Source organism: Sander lucioperca, chromosome 20 (genome assembly GCF_008315115.2).
Source record: "Sander lucioperca isolate FBNREF2018 chromosome 20, SLUC_FBN_1.2, whole genome shotgun sequence".
Lineage (NCBI taxonomy): Eukaryota > Metazoa > Chordata > Actinopteri > Perciformes > Percidae > Sander > Sander lucioperca.
Window position 1 is genome coordinate 15366835 of NC_050192.1, and position 19655 is coordinate 15386489.

Below are 19655 nucleotides of genomic sequence, written 5' to 3' on the forward strand. Positions count from 1 at the left end.
TGGAACATATGGGGAGTCTCTCCAAACAGCAATTTAATTAAGAGTGAAAAATATATAATAACAAATCAATATTTGAATTAAAGCAACACCAAAGATTATTTTGTACCTTAAAATAATGTTTCCAAAATCGTATCAGTGGTTCATCAACTCGTAACAGGGTGAACGGCACTTCTGCATTCGCTTTGCAGCCCTCTATCGGCTATAACCGCACTATGCAAGTTTGCCAGATTGGGTAGCGGATCTGTAGTTCGAATGAGATATACGACAGTGGTAATGGACAATTCCGCTTCCAACCTGTAGGGGGACCGAAGAGGAAAAGTTCTTTGGTGTTGCTTTAATAGAAATAATAGAGCTGCCTCAACCCTTTTTAGAATTATATACTACCTAGCTTGTTTTCAGTAGCAATATTGCTAACCATCTCCCCAGCATACATCTACATGCATTGGCACTGCTAAATTGGGCTACCTTCTATTAAATTGGGCTGAAAGAAATGGTTTCTGTTGGCTTGTGATAATTTGGGGCTACTTTTTGTACCATTTGTGTGGTTTTCCTTATGTTCTCATCCACTTAATATGATGGAGAGTGGCACAGCTCAACACTCAGTGACGCATAACTGACGATAGACTTATCTGTTCATATACGTGAAGGCTTTTTACGTTATCCAAAAAACTTGGATAGCGGTGGTTTTAGGTTTGCCTTATTATACCAATAGACTGCAGTCTCATCTTAAGGCTAAAAACGTGTATTCACTACAGAACATAATTTGGGGGCTCTGAGGCTTCAGGGTAAACCCAAAAGCCATTACTGGTAAATACGTTACATTTGTCACGGCATAACCAACCCTGGGAACTTGCTCACTCTCATTTTGTCTACGTTTTACAACAGAGTTTGGTTGTGTAATGACATCATACCTGTAAACCATCATGTTAACCCTGAAGCATAGCTGCCAACATTTGGTTTTCAAAATCCAGGAGATTTGTGAGGGGGCATGGTGGCGCGACCGGGGGGTACTGTTAAGTGTACTGTAAGATCCACTGTGTGTTAATGTGCTGGGTAATGTCATTTTTCCCGCCGTGCACTACATTAAAATCAATGCGACACACTTTACAAAAAGCGTGGAGGTTGTCGCTATGACAAGGTAAGATGCATGTAAATTGTTGCGCCCACCACTGTTGAAATTTACAGTTATATTTCGATTTCTTTGCGGGAACACCGCCTTCACCTGCCATTTTTATCGGCTCGCTTTCGGGTCTCAACTTTCCGCGAAGCTTGCGCAGAGATCAACTGCGCAACTGGGTTATAGGTTGCCAGGTTGAGGTGACAAATGGGTTGAAAATTGTATATGGCTTGTGGATTGTGTGAATAGGATGCGTTTCATACAAGATCTGGCAACTGGTCAACATTAGACAAACATATTGGTCCAATTATTTATAACCGGGAGGGGTCCGGGAGATAGGGCTAAAAAACGGGAGAAACCCGGGAAAAACGGGAGAGTTGCCAGGTATGCATTAAAGACATTCAATGGGAGACTTTTCAACAGCAGTGGAAATAATATCAATGATATTGATTATTAGTCATTTATTTGTTACAGTTCATTTTCTGCAGTGGTGGCTTGGCCTTTATATCCAATTGGATCTTGGTTAGAGTATACGCCCCGCGGCTCTGATGTCCTCCATCTGCAGGTCCCTGTGGCTGAGTGGCAACGGGAGACTTGATTACAGGACGGGGCAGCAATTATTCTCACTTCTGTTGGTCAGTTCCGTTTCATATACACATGTAAGCTTAAGCACATACTTTGCTCGATAAAGACATCTTCTGGGGAGCTTATTCTAAATGAATTGATGCTTAGTATGATTGTTGCTTTTAGATAACATACTTGTGTAATACTCTACCCCGTTTGGGCTTTGGCTTGTCTGCCCGCTCTGTCCTCTCACATTTATTCCTTTCTTCCACTCGTAGGACGTTGGGCTCAGGCTCTTCTTGGTTGATGCGCGACAACACAAATTGCCTTTTTGTTTTAAAGGCAAAAGTTGAAATGTTTACATCTCTTGAATCTTATAACCTAATCATTAATTGTCAGTAAAGGGTAGTGGTGAGACACCTACTCAAAGTCCTCTTCTGACAAGACATCATCCCTGTTTCTTTCTTGTGGCTTCACCTGGGCATCAGTGGACTCAGTGGTCTCAGAGGTGGAGAGAGGTACTCTTGTGGTTATTTGGGGATCCTTGTTGCAGGCTGCACTTAGAGGTAGACACAGCTGTCCACCTATGGACAGTCTGGCCATGGCAGCTACATTTTCATCAATATAATCACTTGTATCATGGTGACAATCCTAAAAAGAGACAAGGATATTTGGATATTAGGTCATTTCATCTTAGGGGGCTTTCACACTAGCCTCATTTAGTGTGGTTGAATCGCACCAGAGTGTCCCCCCTTGGTGCGGTTTGTTGGGCAGGTGTAAATGCAGCAATCAAACTCAGATGCGGACCAAACAAGCATACCGAGACCTCATTGATGAGGTGGTCTCCGTGCGCTTTCAATTGAACTCAATTGTGGTGAGAACGTAATCCGACATCAAACCGCACCAACTGTGTACTCCGCGAGCTGTTTGGCCATTGTAGTCAGGTTTTCTTAGCAACCTGCGATGCGGCAGAACATGCAAACTGTAGCAGCTTGCAATGTTTCTCTCACAGAAATAGACTGCGGTCAGTCGCATTTCTGTGGTCAAACCAGCCGTCGCTAAAGTTGGAGAGGCAGAGGACTTTCTTCCTGTATTTACTTTCTTGCTCCCGTCCCAGACAAATCTGACTAATAAGTGGAGTGAACGTTCTTGCGTGGTTTGTAATGGCGCATTTTGGTACGCTTGGATTTTTCTACGTGTGAAACGAAACCAAACAAAAGGGAGATTGCTCCAAGTTTTCAAACTCAGCTAATTTGGACCAGAGCAAATTAACTATAGGTGTGAAAACACCTTAAAATAACTAAATAAATGTGAAATAAAGTTTAATTATTTGCAAAAACATTATCACTGTACAAAATATGTAGATAAGTAAGTTGAAAAGCTGTAAAACAAAAAAAAATTAGAGAAAAGCAAAATCACACACTAAACTGATACTGACAAAGATATTTTTAACTTCCTGTTCAAATACTATTTTGTGCATTGTTTGTTTTCTTAGCAGGCAATACATACATTTACATTATTAGGTTAATAACTTTTACAAACTAGGAAAAAAAAAACTTTTTTATAAACAACTCAATGAATCAACTTACCCTGTTTTCACTTGAGTTATTCATGTTTGTTTAAAACTCAGATCAAGTTTTTCAAGGTTTTTCGAGAGCTTTCTCTGGTGTGTACACACAAGTTGAACGTTTGCAAAATCAGTTCTGAACAGCAATTCAATTCTGGAATTGCTGTTTGGAGGGACTCCACCCATGTTCCATGTTATGACAACTTAAGAGCTCTAGAATCAAAGTGATGTTACAGTAGTTCACAGTGCAGGAAATCTACCAACACAACTGACTGCAGGCTCATCTTAAGTTACATTGTTATTTAAGGTAAAATGTTAGCTACAGATAGATAACCACAGTCAACAGCTGTTAAACCATGTGACTTGCTACCTTTACAGTCCTGTAAATAATTAAAAATGTTATCCTGTAAAGAAAAACTTGTTCAACTCACTGATACTGACAGGGAGGAAGACACAGCCAAGGCAAAATGCTACATGATATCAAAAACACTAATATATCCACCCCACAAAGTACCTTAAACCCCTTATATTACTACATAATATACAATAAATTGCTTCTTAACCCTCAAATGTTAAATATTTAGGAAGATTATAATAACAGCACTTCAGTCACCTTAGGCAAGAAGCAGTCTGGGCCCACTGATTTAGACCTATTCCATGCACATGTAGATGTACGATAACACATCAATGTAACACATTAACATTTTTTGCAGGAAAGGGAAATTAGGATTCTTTATAGCGCAGATCAAAGCCACACCTAAGACCATTTAAATAGTCTAATGATATACATTTTAGTCTTGGCCTGTAAACATTATTCTAACATTCAGCATTTCTAGCAAGTTAAGTGTGGACCAGCACTCATAAACAGCTCAAACAAAAAGCAGCAGCCAGCAGCTTCAATGAAGATGCTATCATGTGAAGTCAGCCGTGTTGCTTTTGGGTTAAAATAAGTGTTGACCGCCTCTTTTTCAGGCCTAATTAGCCTCACTAGTGTGGTGGAATTTCTGGAAACACCAAAGGTTAACACAACATCAGGTCATTCATAGGTCACAGGTCAGGGGACCGGAATATTTGGCCAGTCTCTAACAACCAAACCTCTTCATGTATAACTGTTTGTCTATCTACAGATTCAAGGAGTCTACGTAGGCCGCTACATGATAAGGGAATGTTTTGTCTCAGGACTGTCTTCTTTTGGAGGTCAGTGGGCCAGCCACACTTTAGCATACTTTCCAGAGAGAGAGAGAGGCTGATCTAGGCTTTAGTATCTGGCGCCTGCAATATCTTTGTTTAAGGTACAGCTAAACGTGACGCCTCCAGCATGAGTTTAAATACACTTTATGGAAGACAGGATCTTCAGAGAGTTGGGACGGCACTGCACAATAACACATTGTGGTTAAACTGCACTGCCTGCCTAATTGTCTCCTCGATTGAGTGTTCATTAAATGCTTCTGTGTAAGTCATAAGTCTCCCTAACCTTCTTCGCGTACTGTATGTTAATGAGTTGTGCGAACAGGATTCCAAAATAAACTACAGAACTGGTAAGTGCAAATCCTATTTTTCTGTCTTACCATGTCTGAGTTTTGATGGAATCAAAAAGAAACTGTAAATTTGGAATTTGGCTATAAAACGTCTAAAGCCTGAGGAAGGTCTGATCTCCCTGAAAGATTTTCAGCAGAGATTAAAACCTAAATTCATTCAAAAAATAAGAAAAAGATCAGCAGAGCCTTGCCTTGTAATTGTTTAAAGTGACATGAGTTATGATGTCTGTGTTTGTATGGTCAGTGATCAGGACCCAATGGGGACCTAACTTCAGGTATAACTGCTGTAACTTATTCGTTAAATAGATACACTGTATGCTTACAAAACAACAAAAGTAAAGAAGCAGTAAAACACCACTATTAAATATGCAAATAAACTATTGTGCCTATGTCTGCAGTTAGTGATATACAGTACATATTTTGTAAAATCACTTTTCAACTGATCAAAGAATTAGAAATAGACTACAAGCGACATGTCCCTGAAGGGCAGGTTGAAGGAATGGACTTTACTAGAGGTTAACCAAAACCATAATGACAAAAGGCCCGAAATGGGTTGATGCATCTAGGCTAATGTTTTATTGTTGCTACTTAATGTAAAGCACTTTGGATACCTGCTGGTTGCTGTAAAGCGCTATATAAATCAATGTTGATTGATTGATTGAACTACAGGACAAAGTCCTCACACAAGACAAAGTCCTAATGTCTTATTGGGGATGCCTACAGTATGTCCACAGGGACAAGCCCCTGTTAACACAGCATAAAACTACTCTGTTATGGACTGATGAGTATTTGATATGATAGTATGATAAATGCCTCACAGAAATGTTTTTGCAGGTGAGTGAATTTGTACTAATCAAATCTCTGGGCATGTTGTCTTTATCTCCAAGGTGGAAAGGTCCATACCAGGTGCTGCTGCCAACAAAGGCAACCTTTGGGTTGATGGGAGAGCAGAATGGGTCGATGCTTCAAGGTGCAGACTGGCTCCCCCAACTAACAACAAGGAGGTGAAAAGCGATGGTGAATGAGAGGATGGGTCTTCCTCTTCGTCCTTCTGCTGAGTGGGTTCGAGCACACGACTGTCGAGGCAGGCGTGCCAAATGTTCCTAGCGGCCCGGGGTTTCCAGGCGCTTTTGGGTTTCGAGGAGTTTCAGTTGCTCCAGGAAACGAGAACTTTCGTTTTCACGACACAGGCTGTGTCACTGACGGAACGCCATGACGTGGAAAAAAAGGTTCTTTAAAGAATGCTTTTGCACCACAAAGGAACGACCAGCACTAAGAACCGCTTAGTGCTTGGCAAAAAACTAAGGTTAAAAAAACTTTGTTTTCAACAAGAAGAACAAAAGAGGACAATTTCACTCGAACAAGGAGGGGTGTTGTATCTGCTCCTATTGTGTTTCAGTGTCCTGTTGACAGATACAGTATAAAGTGGGTGATTGTAATGTTGCATTTGCTGTGGTTCATTTTAGGAGAAGATGTTATTGGAATACTAGTTACAGTTGCACCTCAAACGTCAGATATGATGATAATTAAACTCTCCCATATCTCAACAATTGATCAAACCCCATGTAGTGTTTGAAAAACAACTGAAAGATCTTTGATTGCAAAGCAAGAAATGTTAATTATCACATAACTCAGTGAGAGCTAGTAAGCTGCAATACTCTTTGCATACTTTTGATAGATGAAGGTAATGAAATTGACGAATTGCTCAAAAAAGTCTACTTTCCCCAATTTACACAATAAAATCAAAAACTGAAGCATTTGTGGAGACCTCACGAAAAATCCAAAACTGTGCAAACAACTAGTGCAGTGAAAACAAAGTCAGTAAATTTGAGTGCCAGAACACAATTTGAGCGAGTGCCCTAATCAATGCATTCTCCAATGATTAATCCGATTTCAATTACAAACAGCGATTATAAAATTGTTTAATTGAAATGGTCTTATTTCTGCCACTGAGGAAGACGCGGAATATTGTTACACGCATAGTTATTCAACTGATTTAACTAGATATTCCCAATTTTAGGAAACCGCTAAATTTGTTGCAAAAAAAACTATTAATGACCAATATTTACCAACCGGATTTAAACACACTTTCCTTTTGAGGCACCCTTTAAGTCCAGCTTCATGTACAAATAGGTTTTGAGTATATAGTCCAAATAGTGTTGTCCCAAACAAATTGTTCAAATCCTTCCAAAGATCAAATATGCATTCCTCCACCTTACTTTGCACAGGTGTTAGCCCAAGCTTTGATAAATTTCCAGCCATGGTTTGGATACAGGTCTATAGGGTCAGTTGAAGTGAAGGTGTATAACTGAACGGTGCCGTCATAGAGCGGAGTATGTGTCTCTGTTTGAATAAGATTTTGGAGATACATAGTCATTCTCTATCTGCGTACGAGCAAGGCATGCTGCTGCCTCCAAAATCAGTTTAGTAGAGTGAAAAGTTTGGGTTGTTTGGGCTCTGCTCTGTGGGCTAATCAAGGTCAAGGGGACCTCTGAGACGCCTGCCATCGTAGGATCCACGCCCGGCCTGAAGCCAAGCCATAATAATGCTTGCTGATGGTGAAGAGGAAGCAAACAAAAGAGGAAAAGTTACATGGTGTGCTACAGTGACACACTGAACCTTTCTCCACTGTTGCAATTATATATTTGTGTTTAATACTGATTGTAATGCAAATATTCCTTGTCTATTGTATTTTCCTCTGAGTGAGATGGTTTAAAACACCAGGTCACAACAGTTGGCCTGCACAAAAAGGTGGTAGTGTTTTGGTTGGAATTATTTGTGTTAAGAAGAATCCTAGTTTCCCATTTAAATTTCCATTGTATTGCTAATGTTGTTAATTCATGTTTATTCTTAATATAATTACATATTTTACTTTTTGAAATTGTTTAATGTAAAATAACTGTTAGTGTTTGAATGTATTCATAACAAATGTGTTGATTTGTTACTGTGGAGTGAATATTTCAGCTGTGTCTCTGTGTTTCCTAAATTATGTCATGCTGGAAGGTTAAAATCAGGCCTTTTAGACCTGATTTAAGGAGGGATCTGTGGTGGAATTTCCGAAAACACCCTGTTGTGGTATGATGAGAAGGGAAAGCTTAGACATTTTAGTCTTGGCCTGTAAACATTATTCTAACATTCAGCATTTCTAGCAAGCTAAGTGTGGACCAGCACTCATAAACAGCTCAAACAAAAAGCAGCAGCCAGCAGCTTCAATGAAGATGCTATCATGTGAAGTCAGCCGTGTTGCTTTTGGGTTAAAATAAGTGTTGACCGCCTCTTTTTCAGGCCTAATTAGCCTCACTAGTGTGGTGGAATTTCTGGAAACACCAAAGGTTAACACAACATCAGGTCATTCATAGGTCACAGGTCAGGAGACCAGAATATTTGGCCAGTCTCTAACAACCAAACCTCTTCATGTATAACTGTTTGTCTATCTACAGATTCAAGGAGTCTACGTAGGCTTGATAAGGGAATGTTTTGTCTCAGGACTGTCTTCTTTTGGAGGTCGGTGGGCCAGCCACATTTTAGCATACTTTCCAGAGAGAGAGATAGGTTGATCTAGGCTTTAGTATCTGTTTCTATAGCGCTTGCAATATCTTTGTTTAAGGTTCAGCTAAACGTGACACCTCCAGCTTGAGTTTAAATACACTTTATGGAAGACAGGATCTTTAGAGAGTTGGGACGACACTGCACAATAACACATTGTGGTTAAACTGTACTGCCTGCCTAATCGTCTCCTCGATTGAGTGTTCATTAAATGCTTCTGTGCAAGCCATAAGTCTCCCGTACCTTCTTCACATATGTGAATGAGTTGCACTGCTCCAGAGTTTTTTTTCAACAAATACTAAAACACAGTTCATAATCTGAGAGTCAGTTTAGAATAAGCTGCTTTGTCCTAAAATCAAGCAGTTTGGGCTGTTTAAGTTTTTATTCAAATTGGTATGCAGCAGGAGATTCATCAGGCAGCTATTGTTTACTTTTAATTTTGTATTGTTTTGGGGCCCCAGTACTCATTGTAGTGTTGGTATTTATCTAACTAAAATGGAAGCAGTCTCTGTATGTCTGTCCTGCGATTTTCTCAACATACGTTTATCCGATCAGCTTTACGCTTGCTGAGGAGTGCAGTCGAGTGCGAGCTCTTGAGATCTATGAGACAAATTTATTAGTAGTGCATTATCTACACAGTGTGTAGTTATTAAGAGGGGACCCCTATTAACTGTTACACAGCCAAACGGCATGCTGGGTACAACTCACTCTCCGTTGCTCACTATAGCACATTCAAGAACAGATGAGGAAAAAGAGAGATGTTGCATTGTAGCAAACTCAAACATTTAAAGCATCAGCGATGTAACTTTTTAAATGAACGTTTTTGTTCTAGGAAATAGCCTGGTCCCAAATAGCAAGCAATCGGCCCGTTCTGAACAGGCATGTTTCAAACAGGCACTGCACTAGTTGGATGAAAGTTAAAATGTCAGTCCAGCAATAGGTCTGTTTTCTGCTACTTTTTTTGCCATGAGTGGATGTTGCATTTCTATCTTAGAGCGGTATATATATATATATATATATATATATATATATATATTACAGTGGCAACTGATTACAGTTGAAAGACCAAATGAAGAAGCCACTCTCATCTTGAAATTTAATATTGTGTATATTGAAAAGCTGTAGGTGGCTTTACCGAGTTTACAGTGGTGATAAATCCTGGGCTGGTGCCGCTGACAAACATTGTCTTGAGCCTATAAAATAATCGAATGAAATTGATTACATCACTGACTTTGAGTAATATGGCTTATGCAGGTTGTAGTTTTGCAGTAATCAGTAATACAGAAGTTTTAGAACAAAACAATTTTCCCCGCAAGAAGAGAGGACTCCATGGCATTATTTACAACAGAGACACGCCACAGCGTGCCATGCTAGATGTGTTAAATAACTGGACAACTGAATGACTCTAATAACCAAATAAAAAACAGGCTGTTATCTTGATTTATGTTGAAGGATGGGGCTCATGCACCTCAACTATTATGCCCGGGCTCCATGTCATCAATCCTGCCTGTAGCACTAAATCCTAGCCAGGATCTATGAACACCTATTGGTATTGGATTTCAGGACAGCCATGAAACCCTCAGTCAAAGCTTTAAAACATCATCTTTGTCTTAATCCACTGATCAATAGGTCTGACAGGTTGAAATAACACAATAAAGTAGATTTAGTGGTCTAGCAATGTGGGGACATTTCATACTTCAGATTAAAGGCTGGTGCATTGTGTTCTGAAAGAAGAGGTAAAACACTGTCACTGCTACCGAGAACATCCCGAATTAGACCGTTTCAGACGTCCACCCTTTGAAAAATATGATACAGGATGTTCTTTTACGAAATGATTAATAGAATATCATTAAAGAAGAAAAAGAAGTGGATGTATACATTAAAAAAAGGTTTATGTTTGTATTATACTACATATATCAAGCTACAACTCGACTTTATATCTTTTAGCAATTAATATTTGACAAAGGAAGGATGGGATAATGGGCTCTCACACAAACTAATATTCTCAATAATATGTCCCCATTTGTCCTGAGCAGTTGACTGTACTTATATTTACAGAGAATGTGTTCCATCAACGTCTTGCTTCATGGTACATTTACATTACAAATGTGTTTTGGAGGGTCATAATTATGGGGACAGCACTAATGAATAAATCTGTGAGATTTCTTTCATATGATTTGTAGTTGCATACTTAAGATGAGTAATGCTAGCACATTTTCATTTAGTACAGGATTTATCTGGAATACATTTGTGTAGGAATCTGTCAAGAATTATATGCAAGTCGGGCGCCTGGGTAGCTCACGTGATAGGGCAGGCGCCCACATATAGAGGTTTACTCCTCGACGCAGCGGCCGCAGGTTCGACGCAGCCCTGCGGCCCTTTGCTGCATGTCATTCCCCCTCTCTCTCCCCTTTCATGTCTTCAGCTGTCCTATACAAAATAAAGGCCTAAAATGCCCAAAAAAATAATCTTAAAAAAAAAAGGTTTAAAAAAAGAATTATAAGCAATATCATAAATTAGAAATGGGTGGGGGGTGATCATTTTAAGATTTTAAGAGGTGCCCTTTTTATGTGCAAGGTAAGGGTAAGAAGATATCGTTGCCTTGTCACACCAAGGTGGCCCTTGGGTTGATCAGAGAAGAAACCGGGGCATTTGTGCCACATTCAGGTGCCACAAAAGTGTCCCATTCGGGAACAGACATTCCAAAAAAGGCCAAAAACGTGTGGTTTCTCCTTTAGATAAAATGATATTGGTACTTATTGGAGTCGGTCTTACATGATCCACCACGTCTGACAAACCTCCTACCAGCAAAACCAAACATGTTTATTGTTTAAATGAAGGGGGGGAGCTTCTTCTGTCTTTTTTTGTTAATAGACTTTCATTCCGTTTTCTTAAAATAATTGGCGGTGAATATCCTAATGAAAATGAATACACTTATGAATACATTAGGAAGGTCAAAAACAAACAAAACCTGCAATTTACATATTGAGTCAGAGAAGATTCTCAGTAATTACGTGAAAAGTGTCACTTATTGAGCACCATTTGTCTTCACACAGTAGGCCGTATTCTGTACAATTGTACACATACAACATTAATGATCTATCTACCAGCTGTGTGGATATTCAGAAAATGATTGGCCATAGGATGTAAACAGGGAAATAAATGCTCCAGTTTTTGCTGTCTATAACATCGAACACTGTCACCACTAGAGCCCAACCCATACGACATATATAAAATCTACTTAAACATTTTTGATCAGGATGCCTCAAATTAATTGTCCAAAGAAGTTTGACCAAGGCATGCAACAAGCGGAACAGCCCAAAGTAAAAAAAAAAAAAAAGAAAACCTGTAAGACTATTGTTATAAACCTTACTTAAATTGTTCATTACCACCCCAACTCAGAAACATTGATTCATTCCCCCATTTAAAATTGCAACACAAAACACATCTGTTTAAAACTGCCTATTCCACTTGATGTCAATTGCTCTGCCTCTTTCTTTTGTTTCTATTTTATTCTTTATTTTTATTTTTTAGCTGCTTTTAAATGTCTTATGTATCCCTGTACGGTGTCCTTGAGCGCAGAGAAAGGCGCCTTTAAATAAAATGTATTATTATTATTATTATTATTATTACTAAACCACATTGAAGCACATGGGATTTGAGCAGCAGCACTACAGGAAAGTCAAAGGGCTTTAAGACACTTAAACTGATATTCTGGCTTAATCTTAAACAATCCCACAAACAATATTCTTGAGTGTCACACTTGACAAAGCCTTTCCTCCGTGATGGAAAGCCAAAGAGATTATCTGTGGAGGTAGTCCGCTGCTATTAGCAACAAGCTGTCCGTCATCTATGTCTACTTGATCAATTCAACATATACATTCCAGGCGACATTACGTTGACATGTAATCTCACCTAGATGTAACTGCTGCTCAAGAAGACAGATTGAGACTGGAACCCAAAGTCGTTTTTTTTTCATATGAATTGCCCTGCATGACAAGCTGCCACCACTGATAAAGGCCCATTTAAATGTATAGAAGGGTGTCATGTTGGAATTTGTCGCCGGAAGGTTAGGGAAGTTACTCTATTGGGAGGGTTCCCCCGGGGGCAATAAGAAGCTGAACCACTGAGTGCTCACCCCATGACGCCTATTGTTAGTCTAATGAACAGACAGGATTTGATTAAAACATTTCAAACATCATTTGGCCCGCAGTGCCGTGCCGAGAAGCTCCCCCGCCAAGCACACTTAACACCCCGATGATCTGAGGCGGGTGGCCTCTTACTCCCCGCTCAAAGGTGAGCTCACAAATCCCTGTAATGCATTCAGCAGGGGTCTCTCGTGCTGCCTCTGTTTCAACGCTCCCTGTCTCTTTGCCACTCGCAGCGCTCGTCGTTAAAAATTCATTAGACGCCGTTTGTATCGCCTCTTCAAGGATGTCACCCTTGATGGCCAACTGTGTAGGAAAAGGCATCTTCCGCAGGCCGGAGGGGATTGATGGAGCTCCTAGTGTGTGCTGAGGTACTCTCCATGGCTTTGATGTATGCATCAGATCACAGTGTTACAAACATGCTTGGAGTTTGAATGAGACACACAAGTGGTAAGCTTAGTGCATAACCACAGACTGTGACCCCTGTGAGTTTAACTTCTGTAAGAGCTCGTACACCCAAAGTGCACTTCAGAATGTTTGAATAGCCGTATTCTTTTAATGACTTATGTGCTACTGTTGTAGCATGCTGTGTTGTATGTATTGTTAATGTGTGCAGATGACAAATACTGTGGATGCAAAGACAATGGTAAATGTGGAATATGTGCAGTGATAGTGTACAGACTGTAAATCAGTAACTTCAAGAGCAACGTTGAACTCCTGACACTTCTGTAGTGTCCAATTTTGTTTTTAATTGAAGTGTACTCAAATTGATGCTGAAATAACTCATGGGCATGATAATGGGAAACACTTTCACTTGTGTTTAGTAAAATGAGCTGAAGTTTAAGTGTAATTTTATTGTACAGTATTTCTATTTTGAGAAGCTGAATCCACTTGCTTTTCACAGTCCCTCCCTCCCCTTCCTTTTCTCTTTTAATGCTAACGCCCCAGCAGATAATTTATTCAAGGCTCAGCATTTAACAGGCATAATCCTCTCTGTTGATGCTTTTAGGTGCACATACTGTACAGTAATTGTATAAAAGAGCAAAAGTGGGGATTCAGGCACTCTGATAATCACCTACTCTTTGCCAAGAGCACACCAAAGGTAGTGTGGAAAATGGAAGGGGAGGAAAAAGAAGGAGAGAAGCCAAAAAACCTTGACACAGGAGAATCAGCTGTGTACTGGACCGGTGAGCCGGGTCAGGCTGATAGGAGCTTGGCCGGCACGGTCGGTGCACCCAGGCTCTGTCCTGTCCTGCAACTCCGGTGCAGGTCCCCGGCCATAATGGAATCTGACAGGATGTAAATGAGTTTTTAAAAGAGCTGGTGAAAGCTCGTCATTTTTCTCATTTAGTGGTCCATTGTGTTGGCCAGGTCCCCAGCTGTCACCCTGCAACCCTGCTATTCCAGGGATACGGAGGGGCACCCAGCATACAGTAGCAAACCTTGATTACTAATGCCATGTAGGGTGGAAGATGCATTTCACACTCTTGATGTGTTTTTCTTCAGTCATTCATTGTTTGTTTTCTTTCTTTTTCTGCTGTATTGAGTAGTCAATAGCATAGATACATAGTGTAGTATAGTATGTCACAATTTTTTTAGTAAAAAGTCATACTATAGTATGCCATAAAAAGGCTTTAATATAAGTAATATTATGCTATAAAAACATTTAGTATAGTGTGTCGTAAATATTTTGATGAAAAATGTCATAGTATAGCATGCCATTAAAAATGTAATAACACATTTCATTATATAGTATGCCATAAAAAAATGTCGTCACATCATCATAGTACTTTTAACTCAGTATATAAACTGTTTATCCATACATTTATCTAACCATTCCAACTGTTTAATAATCACTTTTAGCTAACTATTTCAACTGTTTATCCATTACTTTTGGCTAAGTATTTCACTTTTCATTTATCACTTAAACTATTTCATCAAACCATTCATCGTTTACTTTTAGCCAAATACAGTATTTCAACTTCTCTGCTCGTTTGATAATAATGTAATAATGTATATTTTATTAATCCCGCAAGGGAAAATTACAATGTTTTTCACTCTGTTGTTATTACACACAGGCCTGAATTACACACACATGCCCAGTACATATACATGCACTAATGGAGAGATGTCAGAGTGAGGGAGCTGCCCATGGAAAGGCGTCCCGAGCAGTTGGGGGTTGCCTTGCTCAAGAGCACCTTGGAGGTAAACTGGCACCTCTCCAGCTACCAGTCCACCACAATACTTACTGACTGACTACTGACTTATTAATGGGCAGCAGTAAATTGTCATACTTCTATTTTCCTCCTTAAGACAAATGTGTGGATCTTTCTTAACACATTTTTGTACAATTTCTATTTTTAGTTGTTTGGATCAGTTGAGTTTAGTTGAGTTAATTAGTTGAGATTTCCATGTATCCCCCTGGCAACTATAAGAACTCTCTCTGATACAAGTACCCCTGGTTGGAAATGACTACCATAGAGGACTTTGTTGTGAGGCTTCAAAGCTTTGCTCCTGTCCTATTTAGAGGAAAATAAACATTAGCTCTTCAGATGATTACAGGAGTCGCCATTATAATAAAGGTTTATGTTAGCAAATAACCTCAATGTAACACGCTATTAGGATTATGTTTACGCCATTAATTGTGTAACAATAAAATGATCAAACGCAAATACACAACCCCTGCATGGTCTTAACAGTTATACATGGTGCAGTCACCTCACCCAGATGCTCTCAGGGCTGCTCAGCAGTACCAGTGGAGCATTAATGAGCAGCGATAATGACCAAAGGCAGTTAGTTAGAGTTAAATGGAGCTTGAACACCCAGCTGACAATGAACCATCTACCACAGAGAAGTTGATCAGGGGGAGTAAAGGCAGAGCTCAGGCCTGGAGCTCTGGAGCTTAACCTGAGACTTCACGTGTCAAACTCCACACAGCAGCGAGGCGTTCAATGAAGCAAAGGGTGAGGACAGCACTACTGCTGGATATATACACTAATTAGGTTTTGTTACCAAGTGTGTCGAGCTTGGCTTTAAATATTCTTGTTATTAAACCACCATATTATAGTATATTAATTTAGTGCTTGATAAAACGTATTTAGATGAATATGATCATGATCAGCATTTGCGGCATACATGAAGTTCTTGCTCTAGATTGCATATACAAAGATTAATTGTGACCTTAAAGTTATAAGGTGACTTTTTATTCTCAAATATTAGTTGTTCACGCAACACTATTCCGTGTCATGATATTAACATTTTGTGTACTGTGGGTTTATATTTAGTTTCATACATGAATTGCCCTATAATTTCTTGAAAATGTCGTATCTCCAAAGTCATTCTCTAGCTTCTCTAGAAAACCCAATTTACAAATATATATCTGGAGTACTTTTAGGGTGCCTGTTGTATTGACCAATAAAAGAGATTTTTTTTATTTTACTGCATGTCTGTTTGGCTATCTAGGATGTAAAAACTTTGAACCTCAATATCTCAAAACTACCAGAGGTCACAGATAGAACCTCATCATTTCAGGGTCAGGAAATTGTGAGTGTTAGCATGCGCAGTTAAAAAAAAAACATGCCTATAAAATGTTTAACCAGCAATTACTGTTTGTTTTGGTAACTTGGGGGCAAAGCTGTGAACACAACACTGACATAGTTTCACCTTTTAAGTCGATCTATGGCAAAGTTGTTAGCTAAAATCTCGGTTAACTGGCTACACAGCAGCTTTTTTTTTTTTTTAGCATTTTCCCGTTTCTCTCCCGAAGTGACAGTGCATTTCTTTCTCCCAAAAGAGGGCGCAGCCTTGGCGATGATACGAGGACGGTTTGGTCTATTGGAGATTTTATGCTGATAACAGCTGCTTTCGACATTGATGAGGTAAAGTAAACCAAAGCAATATACTGAAAAGGGCTAGCTTTCAGATGCTTCACTCAGTAGAGCTGAGAACTGCAGAGTTGGGTCATAATTATCTGTGAGATTCTTTCTACGAGCGACCGCTTTCACATTTGGTAATAAAAAATATTGATTGTAGCAGCTTTAAAGCATTACATGTTTCTGTTAATTAGCATTCGTTCTCAATCACAGTGAAAACAACCTACATAAAACACAGGTGAAACCTCCTTTAATTGCCATTAAAAGAGCATAAATAATGGATAAATCCTGTCTTAAAACGACATGACTCTGGTTTAGTCATTTGTTCTTATGTAGCCAGCGTGTCACCCACTGAGGTAGTGTTTTGTCTCTCATTGCCCTAACCTTGACAGATTATTGGCCGCGCTGAGAAAACCTGAAACGTTTTATAGGTTGAAAGTATTGGCAGGGGAAGGCATCCTTGTGAGGTAAGCAGCTGTGCTGGCCATATTGTGTATCGATCCACCTTGTGCAGTGATGGCTGCACTTAATTAGATTTATATTGTAAACAAAGACTCACAGTATGAAATTTGAATTAGCAGATAAATTGCTATCCATCAAAGCAAATAATAATATTTTGTGCAGTGTGATGCAGTATTGGTATTTCTGAGATTTGTCTGGGCTGTAAACAGAGGGAGAATCTTTTATCCTTAGGGTTTACTGCAGGCTGTAGAGCTGCATGCAGCCTGTGTACTCTCTGCAGGCATTGCTCTTTGACAGACACATCGACCGACAAACAGAAACATGCTGGAATGCAAACACACAGGCGTGCTCCCATCTTTCCCTAGAAAAGAGAGATACATGAGGCTTTGAAGCTTAAAAAAAGGAGAAAATCCTACCTAAAGCGTCAATCTACTCACTCCGTAATAAATGCCCCAATCTGACTCCCTAATTGTGTCGTCATACTCCTTTTTGACTGCACCTGCTTATAGTCGTAGCTCCAAGAAACCCCACATTGTCCTGTCCTAATCAATTCCTACAATAATAATTATAATACTAATATAATAAAACATGTACTCCCTACCTCAAGGATATAGAACAGATTGGAATTCAATCTGATGTAATTAAACACTCCACCCCCTTCCCCACCTGACAATCAGTCTCTTATGGAGAAAAAAAAAACCTTGGTTACTTTGAGGTCTTATTTCCGGCTCCAGATTTGCCTCTGTACACAGAGTTATAGAGGGTAGTGCACACGATGATCCAGCAAGATTGCTGTAGCTCTCAGAGAGAAGTCAAGTGTGGGTGAGCATTATGGTTCAAACTAGGATTAAGTGAAAGAAGCTGGGGTTAAGACCTTTGCTTCTGTGTTTAGAATAGAATCAAAAGACTTTGTTTCCTGCATTAAGTCAGTAAGGATTAACATGGATTTCTGCTCCTTGTTTGAGGAGGTTCACACATATTCCCACTGGTGTAATGTAGGATATGTAGCAAATACTTGCAGATAACTGCAAGTGCCTATAGCCTTTTTCCCAGAGTGCAGTGTGTATACTTCATCTAAAGAACCACTGATGTGTATATCTGCTCCAACATTTTTTGATAATAGAGATAATGTGCACAAAGTAGCCACGTGTTTATGATGTCTGCCATGTCAGTGAAAGTATGCAATATGTTTGTAAATCCCATGACCCCTATGACTTTTTATGACTTTTTTGGACATACTATACTATGTTTTTTTTTTTTTTTCAAGAAACTAATTAATGAATTTGTTATCATTTTTTTCGACATACTATAAATTGTTTTTTAATTACTTTTTTGACATACTATACTATTGCTTTTTCATCACTTTTTTCAACATACTATACTATGGCTTTTATGTCAATTTTTTCGACATAATATATTATAAAAAGTAATAAAAAAAAAGCCATAGTATAGTATGTTGAAAAAAGTGATAAAAAAAAGCCTCAGCATAGTATGTCGAAAAAAGTGAAACTATAACCACTGTATAGTATGTAGAAAAAAGTGTTAAAATAACGATTGTTTAGTATGTTGAAAAATAGTGATAAAAAAGCCATAGTATAGTATGTGGAAAATAATTATGAAAATGCCATATATAGTATGTCATAAAAAGCCATAGTATAGTATGTAAAAAAAAAGTGATATAAAGCCATAGTATAGTATGTCATAAAAAGCCATAGTATAGTATGTCGACAAAAGCCTTTGTATAGTATCTTGAAAAAGGTGATGAAAAAGTCATAGTATAGTATGTCGAAAAAAACATAGTATAGTATGTCGAAAAAAGTGATAAAATAGCCATAGTATAGTATGTCGAAAGAAATTATGAAAAACGCCATTGTATAATATGTTGAAAAAAGTGATAATAAAGCCATAGTCATATCGAAAAAAGTGATAGAAAAGCTATAGTATAGTATGTTGAAAAAAGCCATAATATAGTATGTCGAAAAAATCATAGAAAAATATGATAATTAAGCCATAGTATAGTATATTATCATCACTTTTTTCAACATACTGTAGTATGATTTTTTATCACTTTTATCAACATACCATGCCTATTTCATGCCTGTTTTTAGACATACTATACTATGGCTTTTTTTGTCACTTTTTTCGACAAACTATATACCATGGCATTTTTATCACTTTTTTCGACATAATATACTATGGCTTTTTTCAACATACTATCATATGGCTTTTTTTCATAAATTTTTTCGATATACTATACTATGGCTTCATCATCACTTTTTTCGAAATAATATGCTATGGCTTTTTTATCGCTTTTTTAAACATACTATACTATGACTTTATTATCACTTTTTTCTACATACTATACTATGGCTTTATTATCACTTTTTTCGACATACTGTACTATGCCGTTTTTATAATTTTGTTGACATACACTATGGCTTTTTTATGCCTTTTTTTTGACATACTATTCTATGGCTTGATTATCACTTTTTTCGACACACTATACTATGGCTTTTTTTGACATACTATACTATGCCGTTTTTATAATTTTTTTTAACATACTATACTATGGCTTTTTTATCACTTTTGTCGACATACTATACTATGACTCTTTTATCGCTTTTTTCGACATACTATACTATGGCTTTATCGCTTTTTTCGACATGCTATACTATGGCTTTTTATCACTTCTTTCGACATGCTATACTATGGCTTTTTATCACTTCTTTCGACATACTATACTATGACTTTTTTATCACTTTTTCCGACATACTCTACTATGGCTTCATTATCACTTTTTTCATAATACTATAGTATGGCTCTATTATCTCATTTTTCGAC